The 25857-nt window shown below is 37.3% G+C and overlaps 1 non-coding gene across 1 annotated transcript; it reads left to right on the plus strand.

Moving 5' to 3' along the window:
• The first annotated feature begins 15732 nt into the window (after nt 1-15732).
• LOC128287040 (small nucleolar RNA R71) lies at nt 15733-15839 on the plus strand. Its single transcript, XR_008277740.1, has one exon. It is a non-coding gene; the product is annotated as a small nucleolar RNA R71 (small nucleolar RNA).
• The last annotated feature ends 10018 nt before the right edge of the window (nt 15840-25857 follow it).

Consider the following 25857-nt stretch of genomic DNA (forward strand, 5'->3'; position numbering starts at 1 on the left):
TAGCGTATGTGAGTATAGCTATACATGCCATATATTTGAAATTGCGATTGTGTGATGAATCCTGACATTGAAATGTGCTTTTGCATAGCAATGGATTGCGATAGAGTTGTAGCTGACGATGCCGAAAGCAATGCGCCTGCTCCCGTACAAGGGACAGTGCAAGTTGATTCTCAACCGGCTACGAGTAGCCGTGATGGTAAGGCTAAACAAGCCTTCTATCAGATGATGAACGATTGGTTCACTCAATATATTAGAACCAATCCAGCTGTACAATAACCTGCACCCCAGGTTAATCCTTCTTAAACTCCTATTATGCGACTAGTGAATCCGATACGATTGAGTAAACCACCGTTGATAAAATTAAAAATATAAATTTGAAGAGTTCGAGCTACAACAAGTGATGATGTCAAAAAGCTGAGTTCGGTTAGAGAATACTATAAGAGTGTTTGATGAGTTGTCTTTGAATCGATGAATGCATAAAATGTGTTGTTTCCTCTTGAGAGATAATGACGTCTCATCGGTGGAAAAATTTGACGTATGTGGTTCCGTGTGAACGAGTTACATGGGCTTTTTTTCAAACTGGATTCTGAAAGAAATATATCAGTCAGAGATTCATTTATCAGAAGTACAAAGAGTTTCTTGAGCTTAAACAAGGCCGTATGTCTATTACAGAATATGAGCAGGAATTTGTAAGGTTGAGTCAGTATGCTCGTGAATGTGTATCTTCGGAAGCAATAATGTGCAAAAGGTTTGAAGATGGTTTGAATGAGGATATTTGTTTTCTAGTTGGGATCTTGGAAATCAAAGAAACTGTAGTGCTTGTTGAACGAGCATGTAAAGCTAAAGATCTTGGGAAAGAGAAGAGAAATGATGATTTTGAAGCTAAAGAAGTACTGAAAAGATCAGTAGGTAAATCATTTCAATTTGGATCCAAGAAGCTTAGAGATGATAGCAGTCGTTTAAAGACTAGTGTGAGACATTCAAACAGAGATCGTGCTAGATCGCAATCAAATTTCAAATCTTCAGCCACGTCTATTACCAGTGTTGATAATGAAAAGAATGAAAAGCCTGAATATGATCAATGTGGAGGACGACACTTTGGTGAATGCTGGGGAAAAAAGTAATAATCGAGCTTGTTATATTTGTGGTTCAAGAAATCATTTTATAAAAGATTGTCTAGATTTAGCTAAAAAAGATAATGTTCAAAATCCAAGGCAGAGTGGTAATGTTTCTCGAGGTAGACCTTCCAGAAAGTTGGGAAATGTAAGCGGTAGTCAGAGAGGAACGAATGACACAGTTGTGAGATCTGAGGCTCATACACCTGCCAGAGCCTATGCATTCGAGCTCGCGAGGAAGCTTCATCACCAGATGTGATTACGGATACATTTACTCTCTATGATACTTCTGTGATTGCTTTGATAGATCCTGGATCAACACATTTGTAACACCCTAAACCCGGTCCAGACGTTATGACCGGATCCGACATGCCACATCGAAGCGTTCAAAACATTTTATATTGTTGATCCAGAAAAACTTACTTAGTGTTTTAAAAGATAATTTCATTATAGGTTAAAGTGAATGGAAGTTGTGCACTAGGTAGGAAACTGGAAAAGAGGTGGTGAGTCCATCGGACTACTTAAGTACCAAGCTCCCTTCGGATCCAATCCTAGACATGCATACCGCCATTGCCACACCTTAACGTCATGGATATTTCTAGGAAACCGATTTGATTATGTCATTTTTAGGAAAAGTGATTAATTTTGGAAAATACTTTCATTGCGGAAGCTTTGCTTGTTGTCGTGTTATTTTGAAATCAATTGCTGTTTTTGAAAACGCGCCCTAAAGCTATCGAATTTCAACAGTTAAAATAAGTAATACCTATCTTACTAATACATATTAAAACCATAAAAAATAATTAAGTGGCCCTATTACATTTAAAAACCCAAAACTTCAAACGTAAATAAAAGGATGTCCAGTTCACGTAAGAAAATCAAACTTTCGAACGGTGGCCACTCCAAATTCCCTCACGCTCCAAGCCCACTATGGTTGGGGATTACTGCGTGGATGAAAATAAAAGGGGTGAGTTTGGGGAAACTCAGTGCGTAAATTAACCCAACCATAGCCTATATCAGCTCAAACTACAGAAATAGAACAAGTTTACCTTAGCCCAAAACAAAATTCAGAATAAAGCCCATAGGCCCATAACAGAACAGAACAGATATTACATGTTTATGCAGAAACCCAACCCAGATTCATCCATAACACCCCCGTACCAGCCTTACACCATGTGGGAAGACTACTCGACCCACCCAACCACTACACACCACAGAAATCGCAGTGAGGCTGCCAGATATTGTGACAAAGTCACCAGATACAGATATTGTGGTAGAGCCACCATAACAGATATATGTGGCAGAGCCACCAGATCAGATAATTGTGGCATAGCCACCAAGACGCTTCCTCCATAGTATAACCCAAGTCTCCATGCAACAAATATATAATCATGGCATACATCATACAGAATCAGATCGTCATGCTTTTCAGTCAAAAGTAACCCTAGGGGTATAATGGTAATTTTCCATACATAGGGGTATTCAAGTAATTTAACTATTCTTAAGGTTTTCATACATAACATAGCCATTTACGTACGATCAGAAACACTTACCGCGTTTTCTTACCAATTTGGGCCCGTTGGTCCATTATCCCGTTTTTGGCCCATTAAGCCCAAAAATATCGAGATGCACAGAATCGCGCACTCTGTAGTCTTATCACTTTAATTTACCATATACATCAAACTATTAATCTCATGAGCATTCACACACTCGCAAGATCTCAAAATATCGGCTTTTTGGCATTTCGACTTTTCATGCCGATCTAGTCTATAAGAGGGTGTTAGTTACACACATTTACGACGATATATGTCGATGAGATCCACACACGAACCGCCTACAATTGGATTACTAACACGTTAATCTAACTATTCAAATACGAAATACGTATTAACCCCTTACAATATTCGCCAACCATACCTACGAGATCGAGTAAGCTTATAAGAAATCAATAAGCAACTCATTAACAAATTTTTGTTAGTGTTTACCACATAATCATAATTTCACTGCAAGCTGTCTTCCGAGCAACAGTCACTAAATCATTTATAACTAGAGCTACGAAACTCCAAATCAAGTTCCATTAATTTTCCCTGAAAATAGACTCATATATCTTCTATCCATAAAATTTTTAGAATTTTTGGTTTAGCCAATCAATACCAGATTTTTCTCAAAGTTTCCCATGTTTCACTATTTGACTAATCTGACCACTCTTCATTACGAATCAAATTTCTCATTGTAAAGAATTCAAAATATATTCTTGTTTATTTCATTAGAAACTAGACTCAATAAACTTTAATTACATAATTTATTCAGCTTCTAATTCATCTTCCACAATTTATGGTGATTTTCCAAATTCACGTTACTGCTGCTGTCCCAAGCAGATTTATTACCAAATCACTCTTTCACACATACCTTGCATGCATGTTATTTAAACATGTATATCACCAATCAATCATCACATATCTGTGATTTTACTTAAGTATAATCTCCATTTCATCATTTTAAAGCACAACATGTTAGCCGATTTTTCCCTTTAACATCTAAGGCACATGCATGCTCATTTGTTTGGCTCAACTTCACCTATCTTCCATTTTTCATCAAAAGAACATGAAACAACAACCATTTCCTTCATTTTAATTCATGACTAAATGCTCACAACACAACTAAAAACCAAAATATGCTTCAAGAGTTAAGGTAGAATCAAGAAGAACTCATGAACCTCAAAATAGAAGCAAGGTACCAAGAACTTACCTTCAATTTTCCTCCTCCTAGTGACCGAATACTCAAGAGCTTTCTCCTCTCCTTTCTCTTCTCTAACTTTTGGCTATGATGAACAAAGATGGACAAAACTTTGTTCTTTTCATCCTTTTGTTATTTTATTACCCAACATTTTATGACACAAAATAACCTATATTATTTGTGCCATTCCTATGCCATAATGTCAATAAAAAAAATGCCCATCATGCTTATCATGCCCATCATGGAACATTTACCTAACCCATTATCAATTTTTTTAATCAATTTGTACCATAAATTATGGATATCAAGTGCACATATTGTCTTCAACAACATGATGGTCGGCCACTTCTTGTAAAATGGGAGGTTTGACATGCAAATCCTCCTATTTTGCACTACTATTTATTTGGCCACTACAAATTAGCCTATAGCATTTTAAACATTTTCACATAGGTCCTATTTCATAATTTCACTCACAAATGACAAAATCAAAGCATGAAATTTTGCCAACATTCACAGAATTCCCAAAAATTGGGGCGTTGCAACATTCGTATATATGCATGAATTTAGTGAACAGTAAAACTTTGCCTGTAGAGTCTACTGAATTTGTAATTAAAGTTTCGAACCTCTTAGGCAGAGGTGTTCTGGTTGATAAAATCTGCAAGAATTGTCCGTTAATGTTTCGAGACAATTGTTTTCCGGCTGATCTGATGTTGTTACCTTTTGATGAATTTGATATAATTTTGGGAGTGGATTGGTTAACTTTGCATGATGTTGTGGTGAATTGCAAACAGAAAATTATTGATTTGAGATGCAAGAATGATGAAATAGTCAGAATTGAATCTAGTGATTTGAATGGATTGTTTGCTATAATATCTTCGATGAAAGCCTTGAGTATTGTGAGAAAGGGTTGTGAAGTTGATTTTTCATATGTGATTGATTCAAGAGTGCTAGAAGAGAAAGTTGAATTTGTGCTTGTTGTTTGTGAGTTCCCTGATGTGTTTCCTGAAGAACTTCCGGGATTACCTGTAGTTAGAGAGGTAGAATTTGGCATATAATTGGTACCTGGTACTACACAATTTCGATAGCTCCATACCAAATGGCTCCGACAGAACTAAAAGAATTAAAGTCTCAGTTGCAAGAGTTGATTGATCGAGGGTTTGTTAGACCGTGTTTCTCACCTTGGGGTGTTCCGGTTTTATTTGTGAAAAAGAAAAATGGTACGATGAGAATGTGTATAGATTATCATCAATTGAACAAGGTGACTGTTAAGAATAAGTATCCCCTGCCTCGAATTGATGATTTGTTTGATCAGTTGAAAGGAGTTGCAGTGTTTTCGAAAATAGATTTGAGATCAGGCTATTATCAGTTATGAGTGAAAGACTCAGATATTCCAAAGACTGCTTTCCGAGCGAGATACGGTCACTATGAATTTTTAGTTATGCCTTTCGAATTGACTAATGCACCTGCTATCTTTATGGATTTGATGAATAGAATTTTCAGACTGTATTTAGATCAATTTATTGTGGCATTCATTGATGACATATTGATTTATTCGCGTGATGAATCTGAACATGCCGAGCATCTAAGAATAGTATTACAAATTTTGAGAGATAATCAGTTGTATGCTAAAATCAGTAAATGTGAATTCTAGTTGTGAGAAGTTGGTTTCTAGGTCATATTGTATCAGCCTCTGGTATTCGAGTTGATCTGAGCAAAATTTTAGCTAGTTTGGATTGGAAACCTCCGAGAAATATATCTGAAGTTCGTAGTTTTCTAGGACTTGCTGGTTATTATAGAAGATTCGTAAAAGGTTTTTCGATGATTGCGATGTCATTGACAAAACTGCTTCAGAGAGATGTAAAGTTTGAGTGGTCTAAAAAATGTCAAAACAGCTTTGATCATTGAAAGCCTTGTTGACTGAAGCTTTAGTATTGGTACAACCTGAATCAGGTAAAGAATTTGTGATTTGACAGTGATGCTTCGTTGATCAGGTTGGGATGTGTTTTAATACAAGAAGGAAAAGTTGTTGCTTATGCTTCGAGACAGTTGAAACCACACGAAAAAGAACTATCCGGCGCATGATCTTGAATTAGCTACAATTGTGTTTGCTCTAAAGATTTGGCGTCATTACTTGTTTGGTGAGAAATGCCATGTGTAATCTAATCATAAGAGTTTGAAGTATTTGATGACTCAAAAAGTTTTGAATTTGCGACAAAGAAGACGGCTTGAATTACTAAAGGACTACGAACTTGTGATTGATTATCACCCAAGAAAAGCAAATGTTGTTGCCGATGCCTTAAGTTAGAAATCGTTGTTTTCTTTGCGTGCAATGAATGTTCATTTAGTTATGTTTGATGATGGTTCAGTTTTAGCTTAATTAAAAGCAACACCCTTGTTCTTACAGCAGATTATCGAAGCTCATAAGATTGATAATGAAATTTTAGCTAAACGAGCTCAGTGTGATGTAGAGTCTAATTCAGAATTCAGAGTTGATAAAGATAATTGCTTGAAATTTTGAGATCGAATTTGTATTCTGAGGAATCCAGAGTTAATTCAAGTGATTCTGAGTGAAGCCTACAATAGTCGGTTATCTGTGCATTCGGTAGTACAAAAATGTATAATGATTTGAAACAGTATTATTGGTGGTCTGGAATGAAAAGAGATATCTCTGATTTTGTTTCTAAATGTTTGATATGTCAGCAAGTTAAGGCTGAACATCAAGTGCCAACTGGATTGTTGCAAACGATTATGATTCCAGAATGGAAATGGGATCGATTGACCATGGATTTTGTTTCGGGTTTACCCAAGAAAGATGCAATTTGGGTTATAGTTGATCGTTTGACAAAATCAGCTCATTTTATTTCTATTCAATCTGATTATTCAATTGATAAATTAGTTGAGTTATATATTTCTGATATTGTGAAATTGCATGGTGTGCCTGTAATACCCCGAAAATATTTACAGTAAGATATTATCCTTAATATAGTAAAATAAGGAAATAAAGTGAAAAAAAAAAAGAAAAAGAAGAAGGAAATTTTGAGTTATGTCAATATTGAGAAGTATATTATGATATATTAATTCAAGAAAGGACTAAATTGTAAAAGTGAGAAAAGTTTTGTTGCACAAGAGTAAATACTCAAAATTTGAGGGGTTAAAGTGTAAATATGAAAAATTTGAAGGACCAATAGTGTAAATATTTTAAGAATGGAATAATCTAGAAACTAAGGAAAATGGATGAATTAGGACCAAATTGAATAGATGAAGAACTATGAGGGACTAAATTGCAATTTTACCAAATTAAATGATGACTCAAGGATGGAATTTTAAAAGATAATGAAGGGCAAAATGGTCAATTGGAAGAGAGAGAAATCTAGAAAGTAATAATGATGCTAGAGATATTTTGATATTTTATAATTATTTAATTAGATAAATATTATTTTATAAATATTTTAATAAGATATTTTATTATTATTTTATTAGTATATAAAGAAAGAAAGATGAGAAATTCTCATCCATATTTCCCATGCACTAACGTGAGAGAAAGAGAGGAAGAAAGAAAGTTTTGCTTTCTTTACAATTTGGTCCTTTTACCAACTCAATGAGTATGTTAGTGAAGAGAAAATAAGAGAAAGTGATGAGAAATGGTGTAGAAAAAGAAAATAAGGGTGTTATAACTATTTTCAATAGAAACAAATGGGAACATTATTTTAATTATGTAAGCATACATGAGGAGATAATTAATTTTAATTATGGGTTTAGTGAAGAAACAAATGGGAACATTATTTTAATCCTGTACAAGGAGATAATTAATTTTAGTGAAGAAGGGTCAGAACTGTTAGACAGCAGAATAGGGTAATTTTAAAGAATAAATTGCTCTTATTGGATAAACCAAAATTCTGAAAATTTTATGGTAAGAATATATATGAGTCTAGTTTCATGAAAAATTAGCGGATCTTAATTTGGAGTTCTATAGCTCCAGATATAAATAATTTAGTGACCATGACACGATAGACAGCTTGAGTATTCATAAAAGTAAATAATAAAAATTATGGATAATGTTACTTACAATTGTATTATCTACATTAAGGATGTGGAATGGAGAGGAGGAGTAGGAAAAATATGTATGAATATTCTTCTAGCATGGCTAATTTGCATATTTTAGGCTCAGGGACTAAATTGAATAAAAGTAAAACTTTATGGGTAATTTTGTAAAAATGTCAGAAATAACCAAATTGCATGAAATGGATTATTTTATTATTTAAATTACAAAATTGAATGAAATTATTAATTTAGTTCAAGATCGGGGGAAAACATGTTTTAGATATTAAATTGAAAAGTGTTGAAATTATGGAAAATTCTGATATTTTATAGAATTCATGGACTGTTATCAATATATATGAAAATAATAGTTGGAAATAAGGATTAAATTGCAAGAATTTTATTTTCCTGACCCTAAGGATGAAATCGTCATTAATTAAAAGTTTAGGGGCAAAATGGTAATTTTGCCTAAAACATTAATTAAATGCATTAGAATATGAAATGAATGAAAATGATGATCAAATTTATTTATAAAGATCCGGACGACTCAAATATGATACTCGATCGTGAAAAAGAAAAGATATCGGATTAATGAAATTATAAATACAAACAAGCAATGAGGTAAGTTTGTGTAACTTGAATTGTATTTTAAATACTTGAAATATGTGGTTATGTGATGAAAATATGATTTGAATGTTCAATTCATGATATTTGATGAAATATTGATAATACTCGAAATAAATTGAAAATAAATCCCGGTTGAATGAAAGGAAAATTCGATGGATCCCTGAAAAGGAATTGACGGTAAAAAGGATCTAGCCCGGACGGGTGATCCTATCCTGATATAGCCCTCCCAAAGAATATGTGTAAAATGGATTTAGCCCGGACGGGTAATTCGAATCAGGGTCTGAATTCAGCCTGGACTGGTAATTCAGATCCAAGCTCATTAGAGTAATTGTCGTTGCAGGGGATTTAGCCTGGACTGGTAATCCCGACAATACTCTATGAGTTTATATTACAGGGGATTTAGCCTGGACTGGTAATCCCACTGTAAGGACGAGGTTCACGGGAGTGTGCTCTCTGATATGAAATGTGTAAGACCATGGTTGAAAGATACCATGGCAACCTGATATGAAATGTGTAAGACCATGGTTGAAAGATACCATGGCAACGTGATATGAAATGAACAAGACCATGGTTGAAAGATACCATGGCAACATGTCAAAGATAAATAAGACCATGGATGGGAGACGCTATGACATCTGTGACAGCCTTAAAACGACCCTAGTCGGAATGTGGTTTCGGGACCACAAAATCGAGGCATAAAAATAATTTAATATTTATTTTATTGCCTATAATATGTGTTAACTCATGTGTGACATTTTTGATGTTTTGATTTAGAGCTATAAATGTGAATTTCACTAGAAAGGACCTAGTAGAAAACTTTGGAAGTATGATGGGGGAATGTGTAATGACTAATTAAAGCATGCATGCAAAACAATGGCCTTGCATGTCAAATATCCCTCTTTTATAAGAGGTGGCGCCATGACAATGAGGATGGGCAAAACATGTCATAGACATGTTTTGTTGGTGCATTAGGGAGAAAAGAAATAAACAAATAAGCATGGGTAATAAAGAATGAAAAAAAATGTGTGTGAGTGAACCCCTATTGCCGTGTATTGAAGAAAAGAAGAGAAAAAAAATTGATCATCCTTTCATTCTCTCTTGACCGAAAATCCTAAGGAAGAAGAGGGAATTTTGCTTCATGTTTGGTTTGGAAGAGGATTAGGAAGGGTTTGGCTATACTTGCATCAAGATTAAGGTATGTTTGAGGTTGTGCCATGAGATTCATGCATGTTTTTAGTTACTAGCTTGATGTTCTTATTAGCCCATGGTTCAAATCTTTGTCATATCATGGGGATGGTATTTGGCCAAGGTGGATTTTGTGTTAATGCCATTGCATGTTAAATATGAAGCTTGTTAATGGTATATGTGATGGTGGATTGATGGCTCTTGGACTTTCTTTTTAGTATTTTTGAGTAAGACATTAAGTTCTTTGCTTAATCATGACCAAAATTATGGTGTTGTGATGTATTCGGTCATGGTATATCCATAAGTATGATTCATGCATGTTGCATGGTAGGTAAGATTTGAGCTTTGGATATGTGTTTATATTTGGATATAAACAACTTGAGATTCGGCCCTTGCACCTACATGAATATGTGTTTGCACATGATGAATTGGTATGACATATATACTATTTCAAGGTGTATATTTGCTTGTGATGATGTTTCTGGTTATGTAGTAAATGAGAGATGTGTATTGAGCTACAATATGTAATCGTTAGTAAGTAAAATGTATGCTGTTTTTTGTGTGGTATTAAGTGTAAAATTGGCCTCAACATAGACATGCATATTCGGCCAAATGAAGTAGATTGGTGTGCATGTATTCGGTTAGAGGCAACCGTATTGAAGTCTTATCTTGGCTTAGATAATTGACTAAATGGGTAATAAGTGAGGATGGTTGCCGAATATACAAACATACATATGCATGTGTAATTGAATTATGAATGTTTAGCAAGATGGTTAAACTAGTTGATTTATTGATTAAGCTCAAGGAGTTAAAGAAGGAGAATCAAGCAAGGGAAAGACGAAGGTCATCGAGTAGCCGACTTGGACTGTTTTACCCAACACAAGGTAAGTCACTAAGCATATATTTTGTATTGATTTGAATAGACATAATGTCTATGTAATTATGCCGAAAGGAATGATGAATTTATATACATGTGTGTATGTGGTGATGGAAGTATTGAATGGAAGGAAAAGAGGTGAGATGTATTGAGTTGTTGATTTCGCACTAAGTGTGCGGGTATAAACATTTGTGATCATGAGAATGGCACTAAGTGTGCGGGTTTAAAACTTGTACAGCACTAAGTGTGCGAGTTTGATCATGTAGCACTAAGTGTGCGAGTTGATTATATAGCACTAGGTGTGCGGACTCACTATATGCTTTTGAATCACTATTGACACCGAGTGTGCGACACTATTGAGTTGATCACGGACAGCGGATCGGGTAAGTACCTTGAGTTCATGGCTAACAGCGCTAAGTTTATATTTGGGGTCGAGCTTGGTAAGTTTGAACCTATGTGACAATGTAAATTGAAGTCACGTACATAAGAATTATCGCGGAATGAGTGAAAGGTCATGTAGATGTATGATTGAATCGAAAGGTCTAAGGAACTATGGTATAGTTCAGTTTGAATGGAGTAATTAGCCTCGTTCCATTTTGTTTCCTCTTGCGATAATGTTATTAATGGTTGTTAGTGCATTGCTTATGACTTACTGAGTTATATACTCATTCGGTGTTTGCTTGTCACCTATTTTAGGTTTCTTGGACTCGACTTTTTGCGTATTCGGGACCGTCATCGAAGTCATCACACCGACTAACAACATTTGGTATGTATATGCTCATTAAGAAGCACGGAAATGTTTGGCAATGACCAGCCATTAGAATGGGTCATCATGATTATATTTTTGGACTATATATGTAAAAGGGGTGGTTGAATCATAGAAACTATGTGTTAGAGAAAGTCTACCCTAGAAATAGATGCTGGCAGCAACAGTGACGTGGATGTGAGAAATCACTAAAAATAGTAGGAATGGAATTAAATAGTGAATAAATTATGTAAATGAACCTTGATGAATCCATTTTCATATGGAAGAAACGAAAAAGTCATATGAGTTGTATGTTAAAAGATATTTGGGTTTTCGTGAAACAGGGCCAGAACGGTTTCTGGATTCCCTGTTCCGACTTTGAAAATTAATTATAAATTAACCAGAGATAATTAGGAGTCATACCATATATATATAAATTCCTCTTTGAGTCTAGTTTCTACAGAAACAAACGGCATCAGTATTGAAGCCTTGCACAGGGAGTTATTCGGTTGTAACGCACGAAGGTCGGTGTAGTCGACCCCTATAACATAGGAGACTTTAACTAATAAACTGTACTAATTGGCTCGACCAAAAACTCTAGAAAAAATTCTGTAGATGGACATATGAGTCTAGTTTCAGGGAAAAATTACGAAATTGATTTTCGAGTTGTAAAACTCAAGTTATGATTTTTGAAGCGACTAGTACACAGATTGGCAGCTTGTCTGGGAAATTCTCAATAAGTGGTTTGAAGTCTGTTAACACCTCGTGTTCGACTCCAGCGACGGTCTCGGGTTCGGGGTGTTACAACATCTGTTGAACAATTGATATTCAGGTAATATGTATCAGATGACGAATGGTTATATGAAATGGTTGTGTGAAATGTTTACAAGAACTGGTCATATGGAAATATATGTACAAAATAGTTGTATGAAATAATTATGAAGATAGATAAATGAAATAAGTATGAGTACATGGAATATAATTTAAGTTAAGTTTGATATAAGCTATTATCGAAATAAATATACATAAAATATATGGAAATGATGGAGCATGAAATATTAATATAATGAAATGAATGATATATGCTTATGAAGAAACAGTAAGAGCATGATATGTTTCATGACATGTACATATATGATTATCTTTGATATGTTGATACAAGAAAATTATGTAAGTTGAGACTATTATTGAACTCAAGTACGATATGCAGGGTTTCGGAGCATTACTACCATTTGCAAATCACTTAAAAAAAATTTAAATACTTACCGATTCAACGCATCATATAAATAAATATATTACCATTCAATCAACAGTTTGGTATTTGTATAAGCATCAAACAGCAACATTGTTAGTGTACTTGCACATATCTCATATAAATTCAACATTGATATAACTATTTTCTCGACAGTGCCATTGTCGATAGTGTCAGATAGAGACTCGAGATTTACATTGCGATTCTGAAAGAAGTTGCAAGATACTTTAGGTATTAAATTGCACTTTAGTATTGCTTTTCATCCGTAAACAGACGATCAATCCAAGTGGATTATTCAAATACTCGAGGATATGTTGAGATGTTGCATTCTTGAGTTTGAAGGTACGTGGGAACAATATCTACCTTTGATTGAATTTGCGTATAATAACAGTTTTTAGTTGAGTATTAAAATGACACCATACGAAGCTTTATATGGTCGTAAATGCCATACACCTTTGTATTGGATGGAACTCAGTGAAAATAAGATTCACGGGGTTGATTTGATAAAAGAAACGGAATAGAAAGTGAAAGTAATTCGAGATAGTTTAAAAGCAACTTCCGATCGTCAGAAATCATATGCAGATTTGAAAAGAAAAGACATTGAGTTTGAGATCGGTGGCAAAGTGTTTTTGAAAGTGTCTCCATGGAAAAAAGTGCTTTGGTTTGGTAGAAAAGGCAAGTCGAGTCCGAGGTTCATCAGGCCGTATAAAATTATCGAGTGTATTGGGCCAGTAGCATATAGATTGTTGTTGCCACCAGAATTAGAAAAGATTCATAATGTGTTTCACGTATCGATGCTTCGATGTTACAGATGCGATCCTTCGCATGTGATTCCTCTGTCTGAGATCAAAATTCAGTCTGATATGACTTATAAAGAAAAGCCGATCCAAATTTTAGCTCGAGAGGTTAAAGAGTTGCGAAATAAGAAAATTCTGTTAGTAAAAGTGATGTGGCATCGACATGGCATTGTAGAGGCCACATGGGAGCCTGAAGATGCTATGAGACAGCAATATCCAAATCTGTTTAACTGTAACATTTTCGGGGACGAAAATCCCTAAGGGGGAAGAATTGTAACAGTCTGGTTTTGGCCCTAGTAAGAATAGTGATTTTGGGACCACAAATCCGAGTCAGAAAAATATTTAAATATTATTTTTCGTTTTTATGATGTGTGAATTGACATGTGTGAAAGTCTCGTGTGAAAATTTAATTATTTGTGTGCTTGATTTGCAAAAATGACCTAATCGCATAAAAGGTAAAAACTGTGTGCTAGATGTTAAAAGTGCTTAATTGACTTGGCTTTATAATTGTGAGGTCTTTATGTAGTTATTTGACCAAACTTATGATGAAATGACATTAGTGGACATTAGTTGTTGGCATATCAATGATTTAATGCATGAGTAATATGGTAAAATACATATTAAAGTAAATTATATGAAAAAAAATAGAAAATCATGCCATAATTTGTATTCATCCACTGAAATTGAATAAAAAAAAGAAAGAATAAAAGCTTTTAGGCTTTCGTCTTGAACTCACAAGTTGAGTTAACCTTTCTGCACATCAGTAAATGTTCTTCCCGTGGCTAAGAAAGGTCTCCCATGGATGAACGACAGTTTTTTGTCTACTTCAAAATCTAAGACAATGAAATTAGCAGGAAAAATAAATTTATTGACTCTTACCAAAATATCCTCGATCTTTTCCTCGGGGCATGCTAAAGATTGATCTGCTAGTTGAAGCGTCATAGTTGTACGTCTTACTTCACCTATCCCTAAAAACATGAAAATATACTTAGGCATCAAGTTGATACTCGCTCCTAAGTCACACAAAGCTTTATCACAGTAGATTCACCAATGTTATAGGCTATAGTAAATCTTCCCGGTCTTTCAATTTCTGTGGCAGTTTGTTCTGCAGGAATGCACTACACTCCTTTGTCATGGCAACAGTCTCATACTCACTCAGTCATTTCTTATTGGATAGTATATCCTTCATAAACTTCACATAATTTGGCATTTATTCTAAAGCCTCCACCAATGGAATATTTATGTAAATCTTTAGAACATCTAAAAACTTCTTGAATTGCACCTCCTGCTTTACGCTTGAGTTGCGCAATATTTACAAATATGAAGGTGATAGAACTATCGATTGAACCGAATAACTCTTCTGAGTAGGTAAATCTGCATCCAAAGAAGATGTTAAAGTATCTGAATTCACTAAGTTAGGATTTACCTTGTCAGTCTTTGCAGATTTTGATTCCTTTGGTGTAAAAATTTCAACAACTGGTTGATTCTTCTCAACAGGCTTATCTTCAACATCAAACAATCGGGTTCCAAAATTTTACCACTTCGCAATGCCACTGCCTTGATATGTTTTTTAGCCAAATTTCTTGGATTCTCAGTATCGCTCGGCAAGGTTTCTTGCGGTCTATTACAAAGCTCTGTAGCTAGATGACCCATTTGGTTTTCCAAATCTTTCAATGTTGCTGGTTGGCTTTGGATCAAAGTGTCATTCTTTGCCATGTATGCTTTCAACAAGTTCTCCAAACTATTTGATGCCTCAGCTTGAGGTGGTTTTGGAGCTTGCTGATTAAAACCCTTGAGATTGGTTGGGTCTATACTGCAAGAAAGTTATTGTTTGGCCTATTTCGTTGGTTGCTCCAAGAAAAGTTAGGATGATTACGCCATGAAGGATTTTAGAAGTTGGACTTGGGTCCTTGTCCAATCCTACTTTGATGTTGGTTCCCCACATAGTATCTTGACTCGGGATTTGATGGACAATTCTAAAAGAATGACATTTCCCACAGTACACACAGGAAACTACTTTAAACAGACTTGGTGGCTAAGCTGCAAAATTATTAGCACTATTAGCAGTAAGCTATTTTAACATAGAGGAAATAGACGATACCTGAGCTGATAACGAAGTGAGGGCATCAACTTCATGAACTCCGGCTACACGTCTTCCTGAAACTGTTTTATTTTTTGGTCATTGATAGTTATTATTTGCGATCCTCTCAATGATCTCATAAGCCTCATTATAAGACTTAGACAAAATTGCACCATTCATAGAAGCATCAGACAAAATTGCACCATTCATAGAAGCATCTGTCATCAATCTTGTATGTGCATTGAAACTATTATAGAATGTCTCCAACTGGATACAATGAGGAATCCCATGATTAGGAAACTTATGAAGTGACTCCTTGAATCACTCCCAAGCCTCAGACAGAGACTCGTCATCCAATTGTTGGAATGTTGTGATCTCATTCCTTAACTTAGCATTTTTGGTAGGCTGGAAATACTTAACCAAAAATCTCTCTACTAATCCTTTCCATGTTGATATAGAACTTGGTGGCAATGAATTGAGCCATGCTCGTGCTTGATCTCGCAATGAGTACGGAAACAACTTCAACCTCAGTACGTCTTCAGTCACACCGGCTATCTTGAATGAATCACTCACCTTCATAAACAATCGAAGGTGGAGATGTGGATCTTCCATGGGCATACTATTGAATTGGCCCACTGTTTGGAGCATCTGAAACATCACTAGTTTCAATTCAAATTGGGTTGCCTTAATATTTGGCCTTCTAATTCCTGGATATAACTCACTAAAAAGTGGCAAAGCATATTGTCTGATGCATCGATCCCTATCATTGACAATGAGGATGGGATTTTGTACATGATCCCTAATGCAAATTATCCTAAGTATGCAAACTATATGAATGAAATAGATTTTAACAAAATTAAACACAATTTGCAACAATTATAACATAAATAAACTAGGACAATTACTTTAATTAAACTCAACTTATTATCAACATGCTTAATTAACATTAGGAAAAAACATTCCATGGAAACTCGATCTTTCATGAGCTAGGAAACCATATTAGGTCCTTTCGAAATCCTTTACTTACTAAATACACATTTTACTGATCCTTAGTTACTAAGGGTTTCTAAGCATTCGTGTGAGGTAACAGGGACGTGTTAGGTGTGAAATAGTTTAATCACACAATTCTAAAAACTATGCAGATAACAGAGCTTGGTTAGAGTTGTTATGCAACATGCAATTTATTGGTGGAGTACTCTGACTTCTGTAGATAACACTATCCGAGTGCTCGATGAGCTATCATGTACATCCGATGAATGCTTAAAGTGTACTATCTCCTTGCTACGCGATTCCGCCTACTATTGGTGGAGTACTCTGACTTCTATTGTGCCTAGGGAGCACGTAACTTGGGAGTTCTTTCTAACCGAGTTCCGAAAGAAGAATATCAGTCAGAGATTTATGGATCAAAAACGAAAGGAATTTCTTGAACTTAAACAAGGTTCCATGTCGGTTACCGACTACGAACGAAAATTTGTGAGGCTTAGCCGGTACGCGCGCGAATGCATTTCTTCAGAAACTGTGATGTGTAAATGCTTTGAAGATGGACTGAATGATGATATAAAGCTGTATGTTGGCATTTTGGAAATCTGAGAGTTTGTGGCTCTTGTCGAGCGAGCGTGCAAAGCCGAAGAGCTCAGTATGGAGAAAAGAAAAGTGAAGTGGGAGCAAGGAGTTTCAGAAGAGGTCTTGGGAAGCCCTTCCCACACATCAAAGAAATTTAGAGATGGCTTAGGCCGGTCTAGAGACACTTCGGGCTTTTCTAGACGAGACCGCGATCGACCCCTATGGGCACGCGAGTCACTTGATCGCCGTGTGTTGGCAATGATCGTCGAGATAGAACGAGTGCCAATATTGTGGCAAATGGCATTCGGGAGTTGTAGACTCGTGACCGCTCTGTTACAAGTGCGGATCATCGATCATTTCATTAAGGATTGCCCGAGTTTATCTGAACAAAACATAAATCAAAGTGGGAACCCGGGTGCTACCACAACTCGAGGTAGGCCACCTAGAAATATGGGCAATGCTAGTGGTTTGTGAATACCCGGATGTTTTCCCTGAAGAATTGCCGGGATTACCACCTGTTCGGGAAATAGAGTTTGGCATCGAATTGGTACCTGGTACCACCCTAATTTCGATAGCTCCGTATCGTATGGCATCAACGGAATTAAAGGAGTTGAAAGCTCAGTTGCAAGAATTGGTGGATAAAGGTTTTGCTCACCCGAATATTTCACCTTGGGGTGCACCAGTGTTGTTTGTGAAAAAGAAGGATGGAACCATGAGGCTGTGCATCGACTATCGTCAGCTTAATAAAGCGATGATAAAGAACAAATATCCGTTACCGCGTATCGACGATTTGTTCGATCAACTGAAGGGAGCTTCAGTGTTCTCGAAAATAGATTTGAGATCGGGCTATTATCAGTTGCGAATTTGAGATTCAGACGTACCCAAGATTGCCTTCAGAACGAGATATGGTCACTACGAGTTCCTAGTGATGCCGTTTGGGCTTACTAATGCCCCTGCGGTATTTATGGATTTAATGAATCGGATCTTCAGACCATATTTGGATCGGTTCGTAGTCGTGTTCATTGATGACATCTTGGTCTATTCAAGAAATGAGACCGAACATGCTTGAACACCGAGGTTAGTCTTTGCAAATTTTACTAATAAGCAATTATATGCTAAGTTCAGCAAGTGTGAGTTCTGGTTAAGAGAGGTTAGCTTCTTGGGGCATGTGATATCTGCATCGGGTATTCGAGTCGACCCGAACAAAATTTCAGCCATACTTAACTGGAAGCCTCCGAGAAATATTACCGAGGTTCGAGCTTTTGGGGCTTGCTTAGGTTATTACCGACGATTTGTAAGAGGTTTCTCAACAATAGTCACTCCAATGACGGAGCTACTCCAAAAGGATGTTAAGTTCGAATGGACGGAGAAATGTCAAAAAAAAAAAGTTTCGATCAACTGAAAACTTATTTGACTGAAGCCCCAATTCTAGTGCAACCCGAATCGGGCAAAGAGTTTGTTATTTATAGTGACGCATCCCTACTCGGGTTAGGTTGCGTATTTATGCAAGAAGGTCGAGTTGTGGCCTATGCATCGAGGCAATTAAAGCCACATGAGAAAAATTATCCGACCCATGATCTCGAATTGGCTGCCATCATATTTGCCTTAAAGATATGGCGACATTACTTATTTGGTGAGAAGTGCCATGTGTATCCGGATCACAAAAGTCTCAAATATTTGATGACTCAAAGAGACTTAAATCTGCGACAAAGACGTTGGCTCGAGCTGTTAAAGGATTATGAGCTGGTCATTGACTATCACCCGGGAAAGGCGAATGTGGTTGCGGATGCCTTAAGTCGTAAATCATTATTCGCTTTACGAGTGATGAATGTACACTTGTCTGTTCTACCCGACAATGTGTTAGTAGCTGAATTGAAAGCCAAACCATTATTGATACGTCAAATTCGTGAAGCTCAGAAAGTCGACGATGAGTTGGTTGCAAAACAGGCTGAGTGTGTTCCAAACAAGGACTCGGAATTTCAAATCGATGATGACGATTGTTTCAGGTTCAAAAGTCGTCTGTGTGTTCCAAAGAATTCGGAACTTATTTCGATAATTCTGAACGAAGCCCATTGTAGCCGAATGGCAATCCACCCGGAGTACGAAGATGTACAACGATTTGAAACGTCGGTTTGGTGACATGGTATGAAACGAGACATCTCCGACTTTGTTTTGAGATGTTTAATATGTCAACAAGTGAAAGCGGAACATCAAGTGCCTTCAGATTACTTCACCACCACGATACCCGAGTGGAAATGGGATCGAGTCACAATAGACTTTGTATCCGGACTGCCATTGTCAGCAAGTAAGAAGGATGCGATTTGGGTCGTGGTAGATAGATTGACTAAGTTGGCTCACTTTATCCCCGTACGTACGGATTTTTCAATGGACAAACTAGCCGAATTGTACGTTTCTCAGATTGTGAGATTACACGGGGTGCCTATTTCCATCGTATCGGATAGAGATCCGAGATTTACCTCGCGATTTTGGAAGAAGTTGCAAGAAGCTTTGGGTACCAAGCTACATTTCAGCACCGCCTTTCACCCCCAAACCGATGGTCAATCCGAGCGGATAATTCAGATACTTGAGGATATGTTAAGATGTTGCATCCTCGAGTTTAGTGGTTCATGGGAACGATATTTGCCTTTGATTGAACTCGCTTGCAACAATAGTTTTCAATCAAGTATTAAGATGGCACCCTACGAGGCTTTGTACGGTCGTAAATGCCGTACACCATTGTTTTGGACTGAGCTCGGTGAAAGCAAAATTTTCGGGGTGGATTTAATTAGAGATGCTGAGCAAAGTGAAAGTAATCCGTGAAAGTCGAAGATAGCCTCCGATCATCAGAAGTCGTACGCGGGTCTGAAACGAAAAGACATCGAGTATCAGGTGGGAGATAAAGTGTTTCTCAAGGTTTCGCCTTGGAAAAAGATACTCAGATTCGGTAGTAAGGGCAAGTTGAGCCCGAGGTTCATTGGGCCATATGAGATATCCGGCGAGTCGGTCCAAAGGAATATCATTTGATTTTGCCCCGAACTCGAAAAGATTCACGATGTCTTTCATGTTTCGATGCTTGACGCTATAGATCGATCCATCGCACGTGATTAGTCCATCGAGGTTGAAATTCAAACCAATATGAGTTATGAGGAAGAACCGATTCGTATCCTATCACGTGAAGTGAAAGAGTTGTGAAACAAGCGTGTTCCGCTAGTGAAAGTGTTATGGCTCAAACACGGGATAGAAGAAGCTACTTGGGAAACCGAGAACTCTATGAAAGAGCGATACCCAACCCTATTTACTGGTAAGATTTTCGGGACGAAAATTTCTTAAGTGGGGAGAGTTGTGACACCCAAAATTGACCCTAGTCGGGAGGTGGTTTCGGGACCACAAAACCGAGGCATAAAAATAATTTATAATTTATTTTGATGCCTATAATATGTGTTAATTCATGTGTGACATTTTGATGTTTCGATTTAGAGTTATAAATGTGAATTTCATTAGAAAGGACCTAGTAGTAAACTTTGAAAGTATGATGGGGAAAGGTGTGATGACTAGTTGAACATGCATGCAAAAATAAGGATTTGCATGTCAATTTCCCCCAACATGAAGTGGCCGGCCATGGCAAGAGTGGATGGGCAAAACATGTCATGAAACATGTTTTGTTGGTGCATTAGGGTGAAATAATAAAATAAAGAGCATGGGCAAAGAAAGAAAAAAAATGGTCTCATCCATGCTTCCCCCTGGCCGTGAGTTGAGAGAAAGGAAAATAAAAAATTTGGTTCATCCATTCTCATTTTCTTTGGGCTGAAAATTCTAAGAAGGAAGGAAATTTTGCTCCATTTTTAGTTTAGAAGAGATCTAGAAGGAGATTTGGCTATACTTGCATCAAGATTAAGGTATGTTGAGGTTGTGTCATGAGATTCATGCTTGTTTTGGTTGCTAACTTGATGTGCATGTTAGCCATGGTTCAAATCCTTGCTATGCCATGAAAAATGGTATTTGGCCAAGGTTGATATTGTGTTAAAGCCATTGCATGCTAAATGTGAAGCTTGTTGATGATGCATGTAATGATGGATTGACTACTCTTGAAATTTCTTTTTAGTATTCTTGAGTAGGACATTGAATTCTTTGTTTAACCATGACCAAAGTTGAAAGAGTATGGTTGTGATGTATTCGCCATGGTGCATTCATGAGCATGATTTATGCTTGTTACTTGATTAGTAAAATTTGTGTTTGGATGGGTATGAACCCCTTGAGATTGACCTTGCACCTATATGTGTATACATGTTTGCACATGATGTATTGGCATGACATATATACTATTTCAAGGTATATATTTGCTTGTGATGATGTTTGGTTATGAAGTACATGAGAGATGTGTATTGAGCTACAATATGTAATCGTTAGTTAGTAAAATGCATGCTGTTTTTGTGTGGTATTAAGTGCATAATTGGCCTCAACATGGATATGCATATTCGCCACATGAGGGGAAATTGGTGTGCATGCATTCGGTTAGAGGCAAGCATATTGATGCCTATTCTTGGCTTAGAAAATTCGCTAAGAGGAATATTAACTAATGTGTTGAGTTCGATTCGTGATTTTGTACATATGCGACTTTGATGCCTAATGAGCATATATATTGGCTAGGTATCTTGAATTCCTCTTTCGATGCTCAAATGATAAAACCAATTTATTTGTTAAATTAAGCTCAAGAGCAAAGGGGAGCTAAATCCGATAAGGGGAAGGAAAAAGTCATCGAATAGCCGTCGAAATCGTTCGACCACGTCCGAGGTAAGTTTTCGAGTATCGAAACTTAGATTTTGATTCGATTGAATGAAGTAATAAGCAATCAAAATTGTGCCTTTGTATGTGGCCATTGAGCCGAAATGATATTTTTGCTAAGTGAATTGTGCATAAAAGTTGTGTTATGAAATTGAAACAAAGATGTGTATGAATGTTCGAGTGATATCCGGGCTAAGCCCGAAGGCAATTGTGCGAGTTATGATATCCGGGCTAAGCCCAAGGCAATTGGGCGAAGTTATGATATCCGGGCTAAGCCCAAGGCAATTGTGCAAATTGTGATATCCGGGTTAAGTCCCAAGGCCTTTGTGCGGGTTACCATAACCGGGCTATGTCCCAAGGCGTTTGAACGAGTAGCTATATCCGGATAAACTCCGAAGGTATGTGATTCGAGAACTTTGAACTTGCTGGAAAATTTTCAGTTAATGCACTTGTGAAATTCCCAACAACAAGGTATGTTTTGTGTGTGCTTCGCACACTATGAGTAAGTGCGTATGAATATTCGCCTAATGATAAATGAGCTATCGGCATTAACTAGGCCGTTATTTGTGTATGAATATAAGAGTTGGGATTGTGAAGTAAGCATGTCTTTGAGAAATTGTGCATATGAATTATTGTTTAGCTACTTGAATGCTATGCTTTGGTTGTGTGTATATTATGGCTCAAACTTACTAAGCATAAATTGCTTACTCCGTTTCTTTGTTTCTCTGTTTATAGATTTTGCTCGTTAGCGATCGGATTCGGGATCATAGAAGTTGAAGTCAACCACACTATCAAAGCCCTTTTGGTACTCCTTTAGTTGAGTTTTGGATATGGCATGTATAGGACCACCCTCAGTTGTTTTAAGTACTTTGTGATGTATATGTGTGCGCCATGCGAAAATGGTTCGTAAAAGTGGAGTATGGAATTTGACCATATGTGGTTTGTAATTATATTTGGTTTCATGATGTGATTATGGTTTGGAATGAGAGTGTTGGTCACATGATCAGCCATTGGAATGGCTAAATATGATCATATGTGGACCTAAGTATGACTAGACTATAGTTGGTCCATGGGAACTACAATATAGGTAAAGCCTACCTTAAAAACAGAGGCTGCCAGCTGCAGTGATGTGGATGTGAAAAATCACCAAAATTTGTAGGAATGGTTTTAAATAGTGAATAAATTATGTGATCGAACCTTGACGAGTCTATTTTCATATGAAAGTAACGAAACGATCATTTGAACAGTATACTGAGAGATATTAAAGTTCTCGTGAGACAGGGCCAGAACGGTTTCTGGGTCCCCTGTCTCAAATTTGAAAATTTACCATAAATTATCCAGAATGAATTAGAAGTCATGCCTTATATTTCCAGATTCCTTTTTCAGTCTAGTTTCATTAGAAACAAACGGCATCAGTATTGAAACCCTGTACAGAGAGATATTCAAGTTGTAACGCACGAAGGTCAGTGTAGTCGACCCCTGTAACATGGGTGACTTTAACTAATAAACTGTACCAATTGGCCCGACCAAAAATTCTAGAAAAAAATCCAGGGATGGATATATGAGTCTAAATTCAGGGAAAATTTACGGAATCAGTTTCCGAGTTCTGTAACTCGAGATATGCTTTTTAAGGAAATAGTGACGCAGTTTTCCAGCTTGCCTGGGAATGTCAAGTTGGTCGGTGCTATAAGTGGTTTTGGCTTGTTAACCCCTCGTGTCCGACACCGGCAACGGTCTCGGGTTCGGGGTGTTATAGTTGTAGGTTCCATGACCGCTCCTGTTACAAGTGCGGGTCAGCTGACCACTTTATCAAAGATTGCCCGAGATTGTCTGAGCAGAATGTAAATCAGAGTGGGAAACCGGGTGCTACCACTGCTCGGGGTAGACCATCTAGGAATACGGGCAATGCTAGCGGCGGTCATAGAGGATCTAGAGATGCTACCACCAGATCTGAGCTCGTGCTCCTGCTAGGGCTTATGCCATACACGCACGCGAGGATGCTTCCTCGCCAGATGTTATTACCGGTACTTTTACTCTCTTTGATACTAATGTGATTGCTTTGATTGACCCTGGTTCTACTCATTCTTATATATGTGAAACCTTAGCATCCAAAGAAGACTTTACCTATTGAGTCTCTCGAGTTCATAATTCGGTGTCAAATCCCTTGGGTCATTACGTGCTTGTCAACAAAGTGTGTAAGAAATGTCCCTAGTACTTGAGGTTCTGTTTTCCGGCGACTTGATGTCGTTGCCGTTTGACTAATTTGATGTTATCCTCGGTTTAGATTGGTTGACCGTGCATGATGCGGTTGTGAATTGCAAAAGCAAGACTATTGATTTGAGATGCGCAAATAACGAGATAATCCGAGTTGAGTCTATAGACTTAAAGGGGTTGCCAGCAGTAATATCAGCAATGTTGGCCCAGAAATATGTAAGAAAGGGGTGCGAAGCATACCTTGCGTATGTACTTGATGACAAGGAATTGGAAAAGAAACCCGAATCTATGCCGGTGGTTTGTGAATACCCGGATGTTTTTCCCGAAGAATTACCGGGTTTACCACCTGTTCGGGAAGTAGAGTTTGGTATTGAGCTTGTACCGGGGACTACGCCAATTTCGATAGCTCCGTATCGTATGGCACCAACCGAGTTAAAGGAGTTGAAAGCTTAGTTGCAAGAGTTGACGGATAGAGGTTTCGCTCGACCAAGTTTCTCACCTTGGGGTGCACCAGTATTGTTTGTGAAAAAGAAGGACGGAACCTTGAGGTTGTGCATTGACTATCGTCAGCTGAATAAAGTGACGATAAAGAATAAATATCCGTTACCGCGTATTGATGATTTGTTTGATCAACTGAAGGGAGCCTCGGTGTTTTCAAAGATAGATTTGAGATCGAGTTATTACCGCCTTGAATTCGAGATTCGGATATACCCAAAACCGCTTTAATGCGAGATACGGCCACTCTGAGTTCTTAGTGATGCCGTTTGGGCTCACTAATGCCCCGCGGTATTTATGGATTTGATGAATCGGATCTTGAGACAATATTTGGACCGGTTTGTAGTTGTGTTCATTGACGACATCTTGGTCTATTCAAGAGATGAGACCGAACATGCTGAGCACCTGAGATTAGTATTGCAAATTTTACGGGATAAGCAATTATATGCTAAGTTCAATAAGTGTGAGTTCTGGTTAAGAGAGGTTAGCTTCTTGGGTCATGTGGTATCCGCATCGGTATTCGAGGTGACCCGAGCAAAATTTCAACCATACTTAACTGGAAGCCTCAGAAATATTATCGAGGTTCGAGCTTTTTGGGACTTAGGTTACTACCGACGGTTTGTAAAAGGTTTCTCGATGATAGCCACACCCATGACGGCTACTTCAAAAGATGTTAAGTTCGAATGGACGGAAAAATGTCGAAAATTTTGATCAACGAAAACTTATTTGATCAAGAAGCTCAATTTTAGTGCAACCGAATCGTGCAAAGAGTTTGTCATCTATAGTGACGCCTCCCTACTTGGGTTAGGTTGCGTATTGATGCAAGAAGGTCGAGTTGTGGCCTATGCGTCGAGACAATTAAAGCCACATGAGAAAAATTATCCGATCCATGATCTCAAATTAGCTGCCATCGTATTCGCCTTGAAAATATGGCGACATTACTTATTTGGTGAGAAGTGCCATGTATTTTCGGATCACAAAAGTCTCAAATATTTGATGACTCAAAGAGACTTGAATCTACGACAAAGGCATTGGCTTGAGTTGTTGAAAGATTATGAGCTGGTCATTGATTATCACCCGGGAAAGGCTAATGTGGTTGCGGACGCCTTAAGCCGAAAATCACTGTTTGCTTTATGAGCGATGAATGTACACTTGTCTGTTCTACCCGACAATGTGTTAGTAGCTGAATTAAAGGCCAAGCCATTATTGATTCATCAAATTCGTGAAGCTCAGAAAGTCGACGATGAGTTGGTTGCAAAACGGGCTGAATGTGTTCCGAATGTGGAATCGGAGTTTCAAATTGATGATGACGATTGTTTGAGGTACAGAAATCGGTTGTGTGTTCCAAGAAATT

This window comes from Gossypium arboreum, chromosome 13 (genome assembly GCF_025698485.1).
Source record: "Gossypium arboreum isolate Shixiya-1 chromosome 13, ASM2569848v2, whole genome shotgun sequence".
NCBI classification, from domain to species: domain Eukaryota; kingdom Viridiplantae; phylum Streptophyta; class Magnoliopsida; order Malvales; family Malvaceae; genus Gossypium; species Gossypium arboreum.